The 13,730-nt window shown below is 38.0% G+C and overlaps 1 protein-coding gene across 2 annotated transcripts in view; it reads left to right on the forward strand.

Moving 5' to 3' along the window:
- SIMC1 (SUMO interacting motifs containing 1) overlaps positions 1 to 13,730 on the forward strand; it is an 86,257-nt gene that overhangs the window by 17,960 nt on the left and 54,567 nt on the right. The gene's annotated exons all lie outside the window — the stretch shown is intronic.

Below are 13,730 nucleotides of genomic sequence, written 5' to 3' on the forward strand. Positions count from 1 at the left end.
TAGCCCGGTCTCTCAACAATGATACTCTTTGCCCCTCCTGTCCAGGCTTCATGTGGTTCACTGTGATAAAGTTACCCTTTTGACTCATGCTAATACCCTTTTTAATACCCTAGAAACTTTCAAACTGACCAACCCCACGTTAGCCTATCTGTTGATGGACATTTGGGTTGTTTCTACCTTTTGGCTGTTGTGAATAGTGCTACAGTGAACACTGCTATAAAAAGTATCTGTTTACATCTCTGCTTTCAAGTGTTTTAGGAATGGAATTGCTGGGTCATGTGGTGATTTTATGTTTAACTTTTCAAGGAACCGCCAAACCGTCTTCCAGGGCTGTTGCACCACTTTACAATTGCATCAGCAACAGATGAGGGTTCCAGTTTCTCCACATCTTTGCCAACATTTTTTGTTTTTTGTTTTCTGATTTTAGCCATCCTAGTGGGGATAAAGACGCCCTGGTGGCATAGTGTTTAAGAGCTACGGCTGCTAACCAAAAGGTCAGCAGTCCAAATCTACCAGGTGCTCCTTGGAAACTCTATGGGGCAGTTATACTGTGTCCTATAGGGTCACTATGAGTTGGAATCAACTCGATGGCAGTGAGTTTGGTTTTTTGGTTAGTGTGGGTAAAGTGGTATCTCATTTTATTTGCGTTTCCCTGGTGAGTAATGACGTTTAGCATCTTTTCATGTGCTTGTTGACCGTTTGTATTTCTTCTTTGGCTAAATGTCTATTCAAGTCCTTTGTCCATGTTTTTATTTGTATTGTTGAGTTGTAGAAGTTCTTTATAAATTTTGGATGTTAAACTCTTATCAGATATATGGTTCCCAAATATTTTCTCCCATTCTGTAGATTGCCTCTTTACTTTATTGATAAAGCTCTTTGATCAACAAAAAATGTTTATTTTAATGACGTCCAGTTTATCTATTTTATTCCTTTGTTGCTTATGTTTTTGGTGTCATATCTAGGAATCCATTATCAAAAACTAGGTCCAGAAGCATTACCCCTGTGTTTTGTTCTAATATTTTTATGGTTTTAGTTTTGACATTTAAGTCTTTAATCCCTTTTGAGTAAATTTTTGTATATGGTGTGAGGTGTGGGTCAAGCTTAATCCTTTTGCATGTGGCAATCCAGTTGTCCCAGTACCATTTATTGAAGAGACTGTTCATTCCTCATTGAATGCATTTAAGCACCCTTCTTGAAAATCAGTTGGCCACAGATGTATAGGTGTATTTCTGGATTCTCAATTTTGTTCCATTGGACTATATGTCTTATCATTATACCAGTCTACTTTGATTACTGTAGCTTTTTTTTTTTTTTATAGTACATTGTGAAATTGGGAAGGGTGAGTCCTCCTACTTTGTCCTTCTTTTTCAAGATTACTTTGGTTATTCAGGGCCCCTTGCAGTTCCATATAAATAAGAGGATTGGCTTTTCCATTTCTGCAAAGAAGGCTGTTGGAATTTTGGTGAGTATAGCACTGAATCTATAGATTGTTTTAGGTAGTATTGACATTTTAACAATTTTAAGTCTTCCAATCCATGAGTACAGAATGCCCTTCCATTTATTTAGGTCTTGTTTAATTTTTTTCAAGCATTTTATTAGGTGAAAGTTTACACAGAAAATTAATTTCCAATTCAACCATTTTGTATACAAATTGTTCCGTGACATTGGTTGTTATCCCTACAATGTGTCAGCACTCTCCCCATTTATACCCTGCCTTTCCCATTTCCATCAATCCAGTTTCTCTGCCCCAGCTTGCCTTCTTGTCTTTGCTTTTGGGAAAATGTCACCTGTTTGGTCTTGTATAGTTGATTTTCAGCAATATTCTATAGTTTTCAGTATACAAGTCTTTCACCTCCCTGGTTAAATTTATTCTTAGGTACTTTATTCTTTTAAATGTTCTGATCGTTAAGGTGTGTGTCAATTTGGCTAGGCCATGATTCTCAGTGGTTTGGTGGTTATATGATGGTGTAGTTTGACAGTTATGTAACGATGCATTTTGGCAGTGATGTAATATTGTAGTCATCCCCCATGATGTGATCTGATGTAGTCAGCCAGTCAGTTGGAAGTGAAGCTTCCTTAGGGGTGTGGCCTGCATCTGATATCTATTTGGATGCTCTGGCAAAGCTCACTCGCTTGCTTGCTCTCGATCCTGCCATCTAGCTTGTCATTATCTGATCATCTTGGGACTAGAACCAGCTGCCTGCATATTGCCTGCAGGTCTTGGAGTTTGTCAGCCTCCTCAGCCTGTGAACCAGTGGCCTGCCATCTTACCGGCCAATCTTGGGATTCATTGGCCTCTGCAGCCTCTGAGCCAGCAGCCTGCTGTCTTACCTGCCAATCTTGGGTTTGTCAGCCCCTGCAGCTATGTGAGTCAGGAAAAACCTCCATCATGATGCCTGACCCACAAATGTGGGACTTGCCAGCCTCTACAACCATGTGAGCCATTTCCTTGGGAGAAACCTCTCTCTGTGTCTCTCTTTCTCTCTCTCTGTGTGTGTGTGTGTGTGTGTGTGTGGTGTGTGTATGTGTATATACTTCACTGCTTTTGCTTCTCTAGAGAACCCACCCTAAGACGTTTAGTTCCCAGAGTGGTTCTAGAGAAACAAAATTGTAGGGATGTGTTTTTTTTTTAATTTGTTCTCAAGTCTGACTAGTCTTAAAGTCACTGATGACTCTGCCTCCAATAGTAAAGAGGGTACTGCTAATCCATGGCATGGGGTGCCAATACTAATATGCAAAATATTACCACCAATAGATCAAGCATTGGTAAGAACCAAGGGCTCTGGGTAAGCACATGTTTGATACTTTCCTACAGTTTTGTCAGAATGAGAAGTATAAGGAAGTTGATTGGTTGGTCCTACTTTTGCCAGACAAAGTGGTGAAAGAATGAGATGGGCTCAGGGCTTCAGAGTCACAGTTTAAGCACCACATAAAGACCTCAAAGTTGCCATTTGTGCCCTGAAAGAAAGCCTGATTTTCTTGTAGTAACAGAGCTGATAATGCCAAAAACCAAACCCAGGTTTTTATCATAAGAGTGGCTGAATTACAACACCAATAGAGTTCTCAACCTCGAATGTGTCTGAAGATAAAGTGAGGGCATTGACTGGGAAGAAATGGGGTACTGAATTGGGATGGGGATATATGGGTAGATAATCTTTTTTTTTTAATCAGGAAGCTGAGGACATTGAGTCTTATCTGTTGAATCACTCCTGCCAACAGAAACCAGCCCTCTTACTCCCATCTGAAGAAATCACTCCATCTTTGCCTGTTAAGCTACTCTGTCTAGTAAAACCATTATCCTTTCCATGCCCACCTCATGAGATTAACCCAGCTGTGCCTGAAGAATCTTTGTCTGAGCTATCACCTAGGTTGGTGCCTGGAGCATTGCTTGGGCATCACCTGACGTAGATACCTTACAAGATATTGCTGAATATTCTCAGGATCCACCCCCACCACCCATTTTTGCTTCTAGTCTTATAACTAGGCTTAAGTCCCAGTGAGCCCCAAAAGCTGAAGTACAAAGTGTGACCGAGGAAGAGGTACACTACACGCCAAAAGAACTCCTTGAGTTTTTTAATATATACAAACAGAAACCTGGGGAATATGTGTGCGAATGGCTATTAAGTGCTTAAGATAATGATGCAAGGAATATATAGTTGGATCAGTGTGGGTTTATAGATATGGGGCCACTAAGCACAGATTCTTCATTCAGTGTTTCAGTTTCAGAGGTTAGGAAGGGATCTAATAGTTTATTTGATTGGTTCACTGAAGCATGGATTATGTGGTGGCCTACAAATCTAGTAAAAGTACCAGACCTGTCTTGGTATTCTGTAGAAGAAGGTACCCAAGGGCTAAGGGAAATTGGCATGTTAGAGTGGATTTATCAGTTTAGACCCACAGATGGAGTATCCAGAGAACACAACTTTTACCATAGTGGTGGGGAACAAATTTGTGAAGGGAGCTCCAGCATCCTTGAAGACTGCTGTGATTGCTGTTTTATGTAAGTCAGACTTGTAAGTGGAAACTGCCCTAGCTAATTAAGACATCTAGCTACAGTGGGGCTGATGGGACCCCATGGTGGTAGGGGCCAAGTGGCAGCACTCAATCAACAAAGACAAGGTAGGCATGGTTACTGTAATGGACAGTGGCGTCAAAGCAGTAATCAGGATAGTCTGACTCAGAGGGACTTAGGTCATTGGCTACTTAGTCATGGTGTCTATAGGAATGAAATAGATGGGAAATATACTAAATATTTACTTGATCTGCACAAGTGGAAGAATTCTAGATCAAGGGAACTGCAGTCTAACTTGAATCACCAGAATAGAGTCAGTCACAGCCCTTCAATCAATTCCCAGACCTGAGTCAGTTTACAGACCCACAATCCTTTGAGTGAAAGGGAAGCTGGATCCTCTTGAGAAAGGACCCTACTACACTGCCAAAAATTTATACTGTTAATCTTTCTCCTAGCATTCCCCAAAGGGATCTATGGCCTTTTACTAGAGTGGCTGTTCTCTGGAGAAAAGGAAGTAATCAGACTTTTTTGCAGATTACTGGATACTGGCTCTGAACTGACACTAATCCAATGTGGCCCACTGTGGCCCACCAGTCAGAGTGTGGGTGTATGGAGGTCAGGTTATTAATGGAGTCTTAGGTTTGTCTCACAGTGGCTCCAGTGGTTCCCCAAACTCACACTGTAGTGATTTCCCCAGCTCCAAAATGCATAATTGGAATAGATATACTCAGTAACTAGCAAAACCTCCGCACTGAATCTCCGACACGTGGTAGGAAAAGCCAAGAGGAAGCCATTAGAACTACCCCTACCTAGGAAAATAGTACACCAAAAGTAATACCTGTGAGCCAGCAGCCTGTCATCTTACCTGCCTGTCTTGGATTTGTCAGCCTCTGCAGCCTGTGAGCCAATGCCATACCGTCTGACCTGCCAATCTTGGGTTCATTAACCCATGCAGCTGCATGAGTCAGGAGAACCCTCCAACATAATGCCTGACCCATGGACTTGGGACTTGTCAGCCTTTACAACCTCATGAGCCATTTCCTTGAGATAAATCTCTCTCTCTTCACACACACACACATATATATATATAGATATATATACGCAAAAAACAAAACCATTGCTCTTGAGTCGACTTTGACTCATAGCGACCCTACAGGACAGAGTAGAACTGGCCCATAGAGTTTCCAAGGAGTGCCTGGTGTATTCGAACTGCCGACTTTTTGGTTAGCAGCCGTAGCACTTAACCACTACACCACCAGGGTTTCCATATATATATGTATATATATATACACACACACACACACACACACACATACATACATACATATATATGTGCTTTGCTGGTTTTGCTTTTTTAGAGAACCCAGCCTAAGACAGATGCTTTTATAAGTAGAATTGTTTCCTTAATTTCCTTTATAGATTGTTCATTACTGGTACATAGAAATCCAACTAATTTTTGTGTGTTGATTTGCTGAATTCATTTATTATCACCAGTAATTTTCTTGTGGAGACTTTGAGTTTTCTATATATAGGATTATGTCATCTGTGAAAAGGGATAGTTTTGCATCTTCCTTTTTTATTTGGGTACCTTCTATTTCTTTTTCTTGCTAATTGCTTTCCTAGAATTTCTAGTACAATATTGAATAGCAGTGGTGAGAGCAGGCATCCTTGTCATGTTCCTTATCTTAAGTGTAAAGTTCTCACTAAAGATCTGGATCTGACAGACATTGAAAAGATCATAAGGGACTACTGAAAATAACTCTAAGGACATAACTTTACAGTTTAATTGAAATGAACCAATTTTCTGAAAACTCCAAACTTAACAAAACCCACCCAGGATTAAATAGATAATTTGAATAGTCCTAAAACTACCATGGAAATTGAATTAGTAATTTAGAACCTTCTAAAAAAATAAATCTCTAGGCTCCATGTTTCAGTGGCAGATTTTGCCAAACATCTAGAGAAGAAATAACACCAATTCTACACTACTTCTAGAAAATGCATGAAAATCAAACATTTCCCACATCATTTTATGTGCCCAGCTTTATTTTGATGCCAAAATCAGACAAAGACAGTACTAAGAAGAAAACTGTAGATCAATATCCCTCATGAACATATGCATAAAAATCTTCAACAAAATATTAACAAATAAAAGTAATCAATATGTGTATGAATAATACACCACAACCCAGTGGAATGTATTCCAGAAATGCAAGACTGGCTCAATATTTGAAAAATAATATAATCTGTCATAATAATGGAAACCCTGGTGGCATAGTGGTCATGAGCTGTGGCTGCTAACCAAAAGGTCAGAAGCAATGGGTTTGTTTGGTTTTTGGGTTTTTTTAATATTAACAGCCTTAATAAAAACCACATGATCATATCAGTTGTTGCACAAAAGACATTTGATAAGATTCAGTACCTATTAATGGTGAAAAACTCACAACAAACTAAAAATAGAAGGGACCCTCCCCAGCCTAACAGAGCATATACAAGAAAACTAGAGTAATCATCCTACTTAATGGTGCAAGACTGAGCACTTTCCTTCTGAGATCTAGAACAAGGCAAGGATGTATGCTCTTACCATTCCTATTCAATATAATACTAGAATTCATAACTGATACAATAAAGCAAGAAAAGAAAAAAAAAGACATACAGATTGGAAAGGAGGAACTAAGAAATACAGCTTGGAAACCCTGGTAGCGTAGTGGTTAAGAGCTACGGCTGCTAACCAAAATGTTGGCAGTTTGAATCTACCAGGCACTTCTTGGAAATTCTATGGGGCAGTTCCACTCTGTCCTTTAGGTTCACTATGAGTTGGAATCAACTTGACGGTAACAGGTTTGGGTTTTTTGGTTTTATTTGCAGATTACATTATTGTCTACATAGAAAATCCCAAGGAATCTACTAAAAAAAAAAATCCAATACAAAAGAACAAAATCTCTTAGAATTAATAAGTGATTTTATTAAGGTCACTTTGTATGAGGTTATCATGCAAAAATCAGATTTCTATATGTTGTCAATAAGCAATTGGAAATCTAAATTAAAAACTGTCATTTATAATCACACCCCCACAAAGGAAATACTTAGTATAAATCTAACAAAATATGCTATTGAGAAAAATCAAAGAAGATCTAAAGAAGTGGAAAGACATACCACATTCATGGACTGAAGGACTCAACAGACTATGTCATTTCTCACCAAATTGATGTGTAAATTTAATTCAGTTCCTATAAAAATCTCTGCATAATTCTTTATAAAGATAGATAAACTGCTTTTGAAATTTATGTGAAAAGGCAATGGAGCTAGATTAGCTAGAACAATTTTGAAAAAGAATACATTGGAGAACTTGAACTATTCCCTTTTAAGATTTACTAAATAGCTATAATAATCACAACCATGTTGTATTGGTGGAGGGATTGACACATAGATCAATGGAACAGAATACACAGTCTTGAAATAGACCCACACAAGTATAGCAAACTGATTTTTGACAAAGGTGAATAAGCAATGCAATGGAAGGAAGATAGTGTTTTCAACAAATGGTATTGAACAATTGAGCATTCATAGGCAAAAACCATGAACATCAACATAAACTCACTGTATACCAAAATTAGCTCAAAATAGATTACAGATGTAAATGTAAAATGTAAATTATAAAAACTTTTAGAAGAAATCACAGGCAAAAAATATTTATTACCTGAGTTTAGGCAGATTTCTTAGATATTACACCAAAGGCACAATCTGTAAAAAAAAAAAAAAAAAAAAAAACTGGTAAATTAGACTTCATCAAAATAAAAAAAATTGTTTTGCAAAAAAAAAAAAAAAAAACTGCTGAGAAACTGAAAAGACAAGCTACAGATTGGAAAAAAAATTTTCAGATAACATATCTGACAAAAGACTTGTACCCAGACTATATAAAGGACACTCTAACTTTTTTTTTCTTTTGTTGCTGTTGTCAAGAGTATACACAGCAAAACATACACCAATACAACAGTTTCTACATGTACAATTCAGTAATGTTGATTACATTCTTCAACTTGAGTAACCCTTCTCACCTGCCTTTTCTGAGTTGTACCTCCCCCATTAACATAAATTTACTGCCCCTAAGGTTCCTATCTAATCTTTCAAGTTGCTGTTGTCAATTTGATCCCATATAGATAGCTCTTAGAAGAGCATAATGGTCAAGGCAGATATTTTTACTCGTTAAACTAAACTATTGTTGGGTTTTAAGAAGACTTCATGGAATATTTTTGGTTTAAGGTTTAAAGATTATCTCAGGGAAATAGTTTCAGTGTTCCATCCAACCTTCATGGCTCCAGGATGTCTGGAGTCCATGAGAACTTAAAACTCTGCTCTGCATTTTCACACTTTTGATCAGGATTCTTCTAAGGAATCTTTAATTAAAATGTTCAGTAATGGTAGCCGGGCACCATCCAGTTCTTCTGTCTTGTAGCAGAGGAAGCAATTGTTCATGGAGGCGTTAGCCACATATTCTATATCCTCCTCCTATTCCTGACTCTCCTTCTGTTTTTCCAGGTGAATAGAGACCAATCATTGTGCCTTGAATGGCCACTTGCAAGTTTTTAAGACCCCAAGCATTACACATCGAACTAGGAGGTAGAACGGAAGCACTAAACATGTTATTAAGCCAGTTAACTGGGCTGTCCCATGAAATGATGGCCCTAAAGTTCCAAACCAAGAAACCAAATCCCATGAGGTTTTTGGTTGCACGTAAACAGCAGCAGCAGCTACTAATTTTTTTTTTTGTCATTGTCGTAAACATATCTATCACACAACTTTTACCAATTCAACTTTTTACAGGTGTACAACTTTTTGACAGCAATTACAGTAATCAACTGTGCAACCCTACTCTTTATCAACACAGTATTTCTATCACCATTAACATCCCCACCCCCTTCCTCCCACCCCTGGTAACCACTAATGAACTTTTGTCTCTACATGTTTGCTTTCTTGCCTTTTTTATATAAGTGAGATCATATAGTATTTGTTCTTTTGTGATTAACTTCACTCAGCATTATATCCTCCAGCTCCATCCATATTGTAGCATGTATCAAGACTTCATTTCTCTTACTGGTTGAGTAGTATTCCATTGTATGTATGTAACACAATCTGTTTATCCATTCATCTGTTGATGAGTATTTAGGTTGTTTCCACTTTTTGACTATTGTCAATAGTGCTACAATGAACATTGGTTTACAAGTCTCTGTTTGAGTCTCTGCTTTCAGTCTTTTGGGTATATTGGGATATATTGGGAGTGAAATTGCTTGGTCATGTGATAGTTCTATTTTTAGTTTTTTGAAGAACCACCACACTGTTTTTGTCAATGGCTCTACCATTTTGCATTACCACCAGCAATGGGTAAGAGTTCCAATTTCCCTACGCCCTCGCCAACATTTGTTATTTTGTTTTTTTGCTTTTTTTTTTTTAATCTCAGCCATCCTAGTGGGAGTGAAATGGTATCTCGTTGTGGTTTTGATTTGCATCTCTCTGATGGCTAATGATGCTGAGCATCTTTTCATGTGTTTGGTGGCTATTTGAATGCCCTCTTTGGTGAAATGTCTCTTCAAGTCCTTTGCCTACTTTATGATTGGGTTATTTGTCTTTTCATTGTTGTCAAAGTTTTGTATATATTTTGCTTATTAGATTCTTGTAGAATATGTGGTTTCTGAAAATATTCTCCCAGTTGTTAGCTTAGCTTTTCACTTTTTTGGTGAAGACTTTTGATAAACGAAAGTTTTTAATTTTTATGAGGTACCATTTATTTTGTCTTTTGCTGTTAATGCTTTTGTTATTATTTTAGATAATCAGGACATTCTAACTTTAATAGTAAGAAAACAAGAATTTCAGTTAGGAAATGACGAAAGGCTTGAACAGACATGTCACCAGAGGAGAGATATGCACAGAAAATTAGCTCATGGAAAGATGTTCAATAGCCGTTAGGGAAATGCAAATTAAAGCTACAGTGAGATATGGTATGCTGTTATAAGAATGGCTAAAATAAAAAAAAGTACGGGTAATACCAAGTGCTGATGAGAATGTGGAACAATTAGATCTCTCATACATTACTGATGGAAATGTAAAATGGTACAGCCATTCTGGAAAACAGTTGGTAGTTTCTTATAAAGTTAAATTTAAACTTACCATATGATCCAGTATTACACTCCTAGGCATATACTCAAGAGAGCTGAAAACATATGTTCACATTAAAACTCATACACAAATGTTAATGGCTGTATTATTCATGATAGCCAATATGTGGAAGCAACTCAAGTGTCCATCAATAAATGAACAGATAAACAAAAGTGGTATATACAATACAATGGAATATCATTTGGCCATAAGAAGGAATGCAGTACTGGCATATGCTACAATGTGGGTGAACCTGGAAAACACTGTTTAAGTGAAAGAAAAGGCAGGCACAAAATACCACATATTGTATTACTCTGTTTATATGAAATGTCCAGAATCAGTAAATCCATAGAGACAGAAACAGGATATACAAATCAGGTTGATAGAGATCAATATAACAGCTATATTGCTGGTAATTCCTAGTTAGGATAAGATTTATAGATCTACAGTCTTTTTTTTTTTTTTTATTGTGCTTTAAGTGAAAGTTTAAAAATCAAGTCAGTCTCTCACACAAAAACTTACATACATCTTGCTACCTACTCCCAGTTGCTCTCCCCCAATGAAATAGCCCGCTCCCTGCCTCCACTCTCTCTTTTGTGTCCATTCTGCCAGCTTCTAACCCCCTCTACCCTCTCATCTCCCCTCCAGGCAGGAGATGCCAACATAGTCTTAAGCAGTCACCTGACCCAAGAAGCTCATTCCTCACCAGCATCCCTCTCCAACTCATTGTCCAGTCCAATCCCTGTCTAAAGAGTTGGCTTTGGGAATGGTTCCTGTCCTGGGCCAACAGAAGGTCTGGGGGCCATGACCACCAGGGTCCTTCTAGTCTCAGTCAGACCATTAAGTCTGGTCTTTTTATGAGAATTTGGGGTCTGCATTTCCACTGCTCTTCTGCTCCCTCAGGAGTTCTCTGTTGTGTTCCCTGTCAGGACAGTCATTGGTTGTAGCCAGGCACCATTTAGTTCTTCTGGTCTCAGACTGATGTGGTCTCTGGTTTATGTGGCCCTTTCTGTCTCTTGGGCTTGTAATTACCTTATGTCCTTGGTGTTCTTCATTCTCCTTTGGTCCAGGTGGGTTGAGACCAATTGATGCATCTTAGATGGCTGCTTGCTAGCGTTTGAGACCACAGACGCTACTCTCTAAAGTGGGATGCTGGATCTACAGTCTTTTTTTGAGCTCCCTGTACTCCCTTGTCCTCTACCCCTGTGTCAAACTTTAAGGGTAGAGCCTGCATGGTAAACTTACCGAAAGAAAAAGCAGATACAGTGTCCTGGATTTCAAACTGAGAAAGGGGGTTGAGCCACTCCTGTTTTAGTCCTTAATTCTAGTTTCACCAAATATAGAAGTCATTTCTTTTCCCTTGTGGAAAAGAGTCAGTGATAGGTGGGAGAGGCCTGAAGTATCTGTTATTTTCAGTCTCTGTGAATGCCAAGTTCCATGTTTGAGATGTGGAGAGTCAGCTTTCCCTGTTCTCACTTATTTTCTTTCAATTTAGCTGATATTTCTTGAGCACTTTACTATGTTTCAGATGCTATGCCAGGCACTGTGGCATTCTACTGGACCCTAGTAGAAAAGATGAGCAGCTAATTTGGGTATTGTAAAGAAGCCTGGACCAGGAACTTCTGCTTTCAGTAGTATGGCAGATTTTGAAGAACTCTTTTGCTTTAAAAAAAAAAAAAAATTAGATCCTGAATGAAACTAATTTTACCTGCCTTGCTGGGCTGGCCAGAATTAACATAAATCTCCAAGGACAGCAATAAAATTAAAAACCATGAGCTGAAACTGGAGTGATAAGCAGCAAATTCCATTATCAGCACCACAGTTGGACGATAAGCCTTGGTCCAACACCTTGATGGTATCAATGAATCTGAGACTTCCAATTAAAACAAGTTCAGAACCCCAGAAAAAAAAGTTATCTGCTTTCTGAGCTTCAGTTTTCTTATCTATAAAATGCAAATAATAGTATCCACCTCACAGGGTTCTTGTAAGGTACCTTGGTCTAAAAATAGAGTTAATGGGGAGAACAAGGGCCTGAGAGACTTTTTGCCTAGTTTCATTCTTCAGATGCCAAGTGTTGGAGAGCGCTAGTCATCTGTTTTTCTCCTCCCTCTGGCAACTATTAAAATTAGAAAGATAATTTGTTATCTGGGAAAGCTTAATTAGAATAATATGTGATAGAAATGCAAATTACTTAATTAGAATTTAGGAGGACTATGAAAGGACAATAAAAGGACAAATACACAAATATTATTAGATTAAATTTACTCATTTAACATTTGTTGAGCCCTAGGTACTATGGATACAGGAATGAATAAATACTAAATGACATTGTTTGCTAATGGGGGAAGGGGAGATCTGTAAAATGCTCTGACATATGCAGTAAAGTAATATTAGTGTCTACAGTGTGCTATGAAATCATCAAAGAAGAGAGCAACTAACTTTCTCCCAGATGGGGTAGTAATGGAGTTGGATTTTACTTCCAATCCATGAAACTCCCTCCAATATCTGTGAAACACACTTCCTTAAGGCTCAGTGAAAAATCACAGCAGATACTGGAGAGGTATCTACTCTTGACATATAGCTTCATGGAGTGATATCTGTAAGTTTGCTGCTCTTTTAACTGAGTATATTTCCCATTTATTCACAAGTTGAGTGGCAGAAAGGTGAAATTGTATGGGCTTGAAATGGCAGGGGACAGAGCTCAAGGCTTGCATTACAGCAAGGAATTATGTAGAAATCCTTAGAAGCAGTCGAATTCCAGGAAAGGTAAGCCCCCGAATTAGAGTATAATCTTTGCCCAAATCCTTGACCGATAGTCAAATTATGCAGACAGAAGGGACCCACCTCCACAAGGGTTCAGATTAAAACAGCAGCAGCTAGAAACCAGGAGAACAGATATCAGCAGCACCTATATTATGCAAAGGAGACAATGTTTACTGTTTGCAAATCAATTATATGTTAGAACTAAAAGTGACAATTCTTAGAACACAATAAAATCTAGTGATGTTACACTGTACTACCTACAATGTTCAGTTTTCAACTGAAAATTACTGGACTTGCAAAGAAACAAGGAAGTGTGACCCATACTCAGGGGTTGGGGGAGGCAGTCATTAGAAACATTGAGTGAGTCCAAGTGCCGGATTTCATGAAGACTTCAAAACAATTATTAAATTTGTTCAAAGTATTAAAGAAAATACAGTATCAATAAGTCAATAGGAAATCTGAAATTAGAAATGAAAGTTATAGAATTGAAAATAACAGTAACTGAACTTACCAAAAAAATAACTAAATGGGCTTAAATGCAGATTGTAAGTGGCAGAAGAATCAGTGAAGTTGAAGATAGATCAGTAGGAACCACCCAATTTGAAGTATAGAGAGGGAAAAAAACAAACTGAATAAAATCGAACATCTCAAAAGTCTGTAGGGCAATACCAAGCAGTACAAGATATCTGAAGGGAGAAGGGAATTATAGAAAATTTTTGAAGAAATAATGGCTGAGTTTCCTCAGATTTCATGGGGAAATTTATGTATTCAAGAAGCACCACAGACCAAAAACAAGATAAAC

The sequence above is a fragment of the Elephas maximus genome, chromosome 2, assembly GCF_024166365.1.
Source record: "Elephas maximus indicus isolate mEleMax1 chromosome 2, mEleMax1 primary haplotype, whole genome shotgun sequence".
Classification (NCBI taxonomy): domain Eukaryota; kingdom Metazoa; phylum Chordata; class Mammalia; order Proboscidea; family Elephantidae; genus Elephas; species Elephas maximus.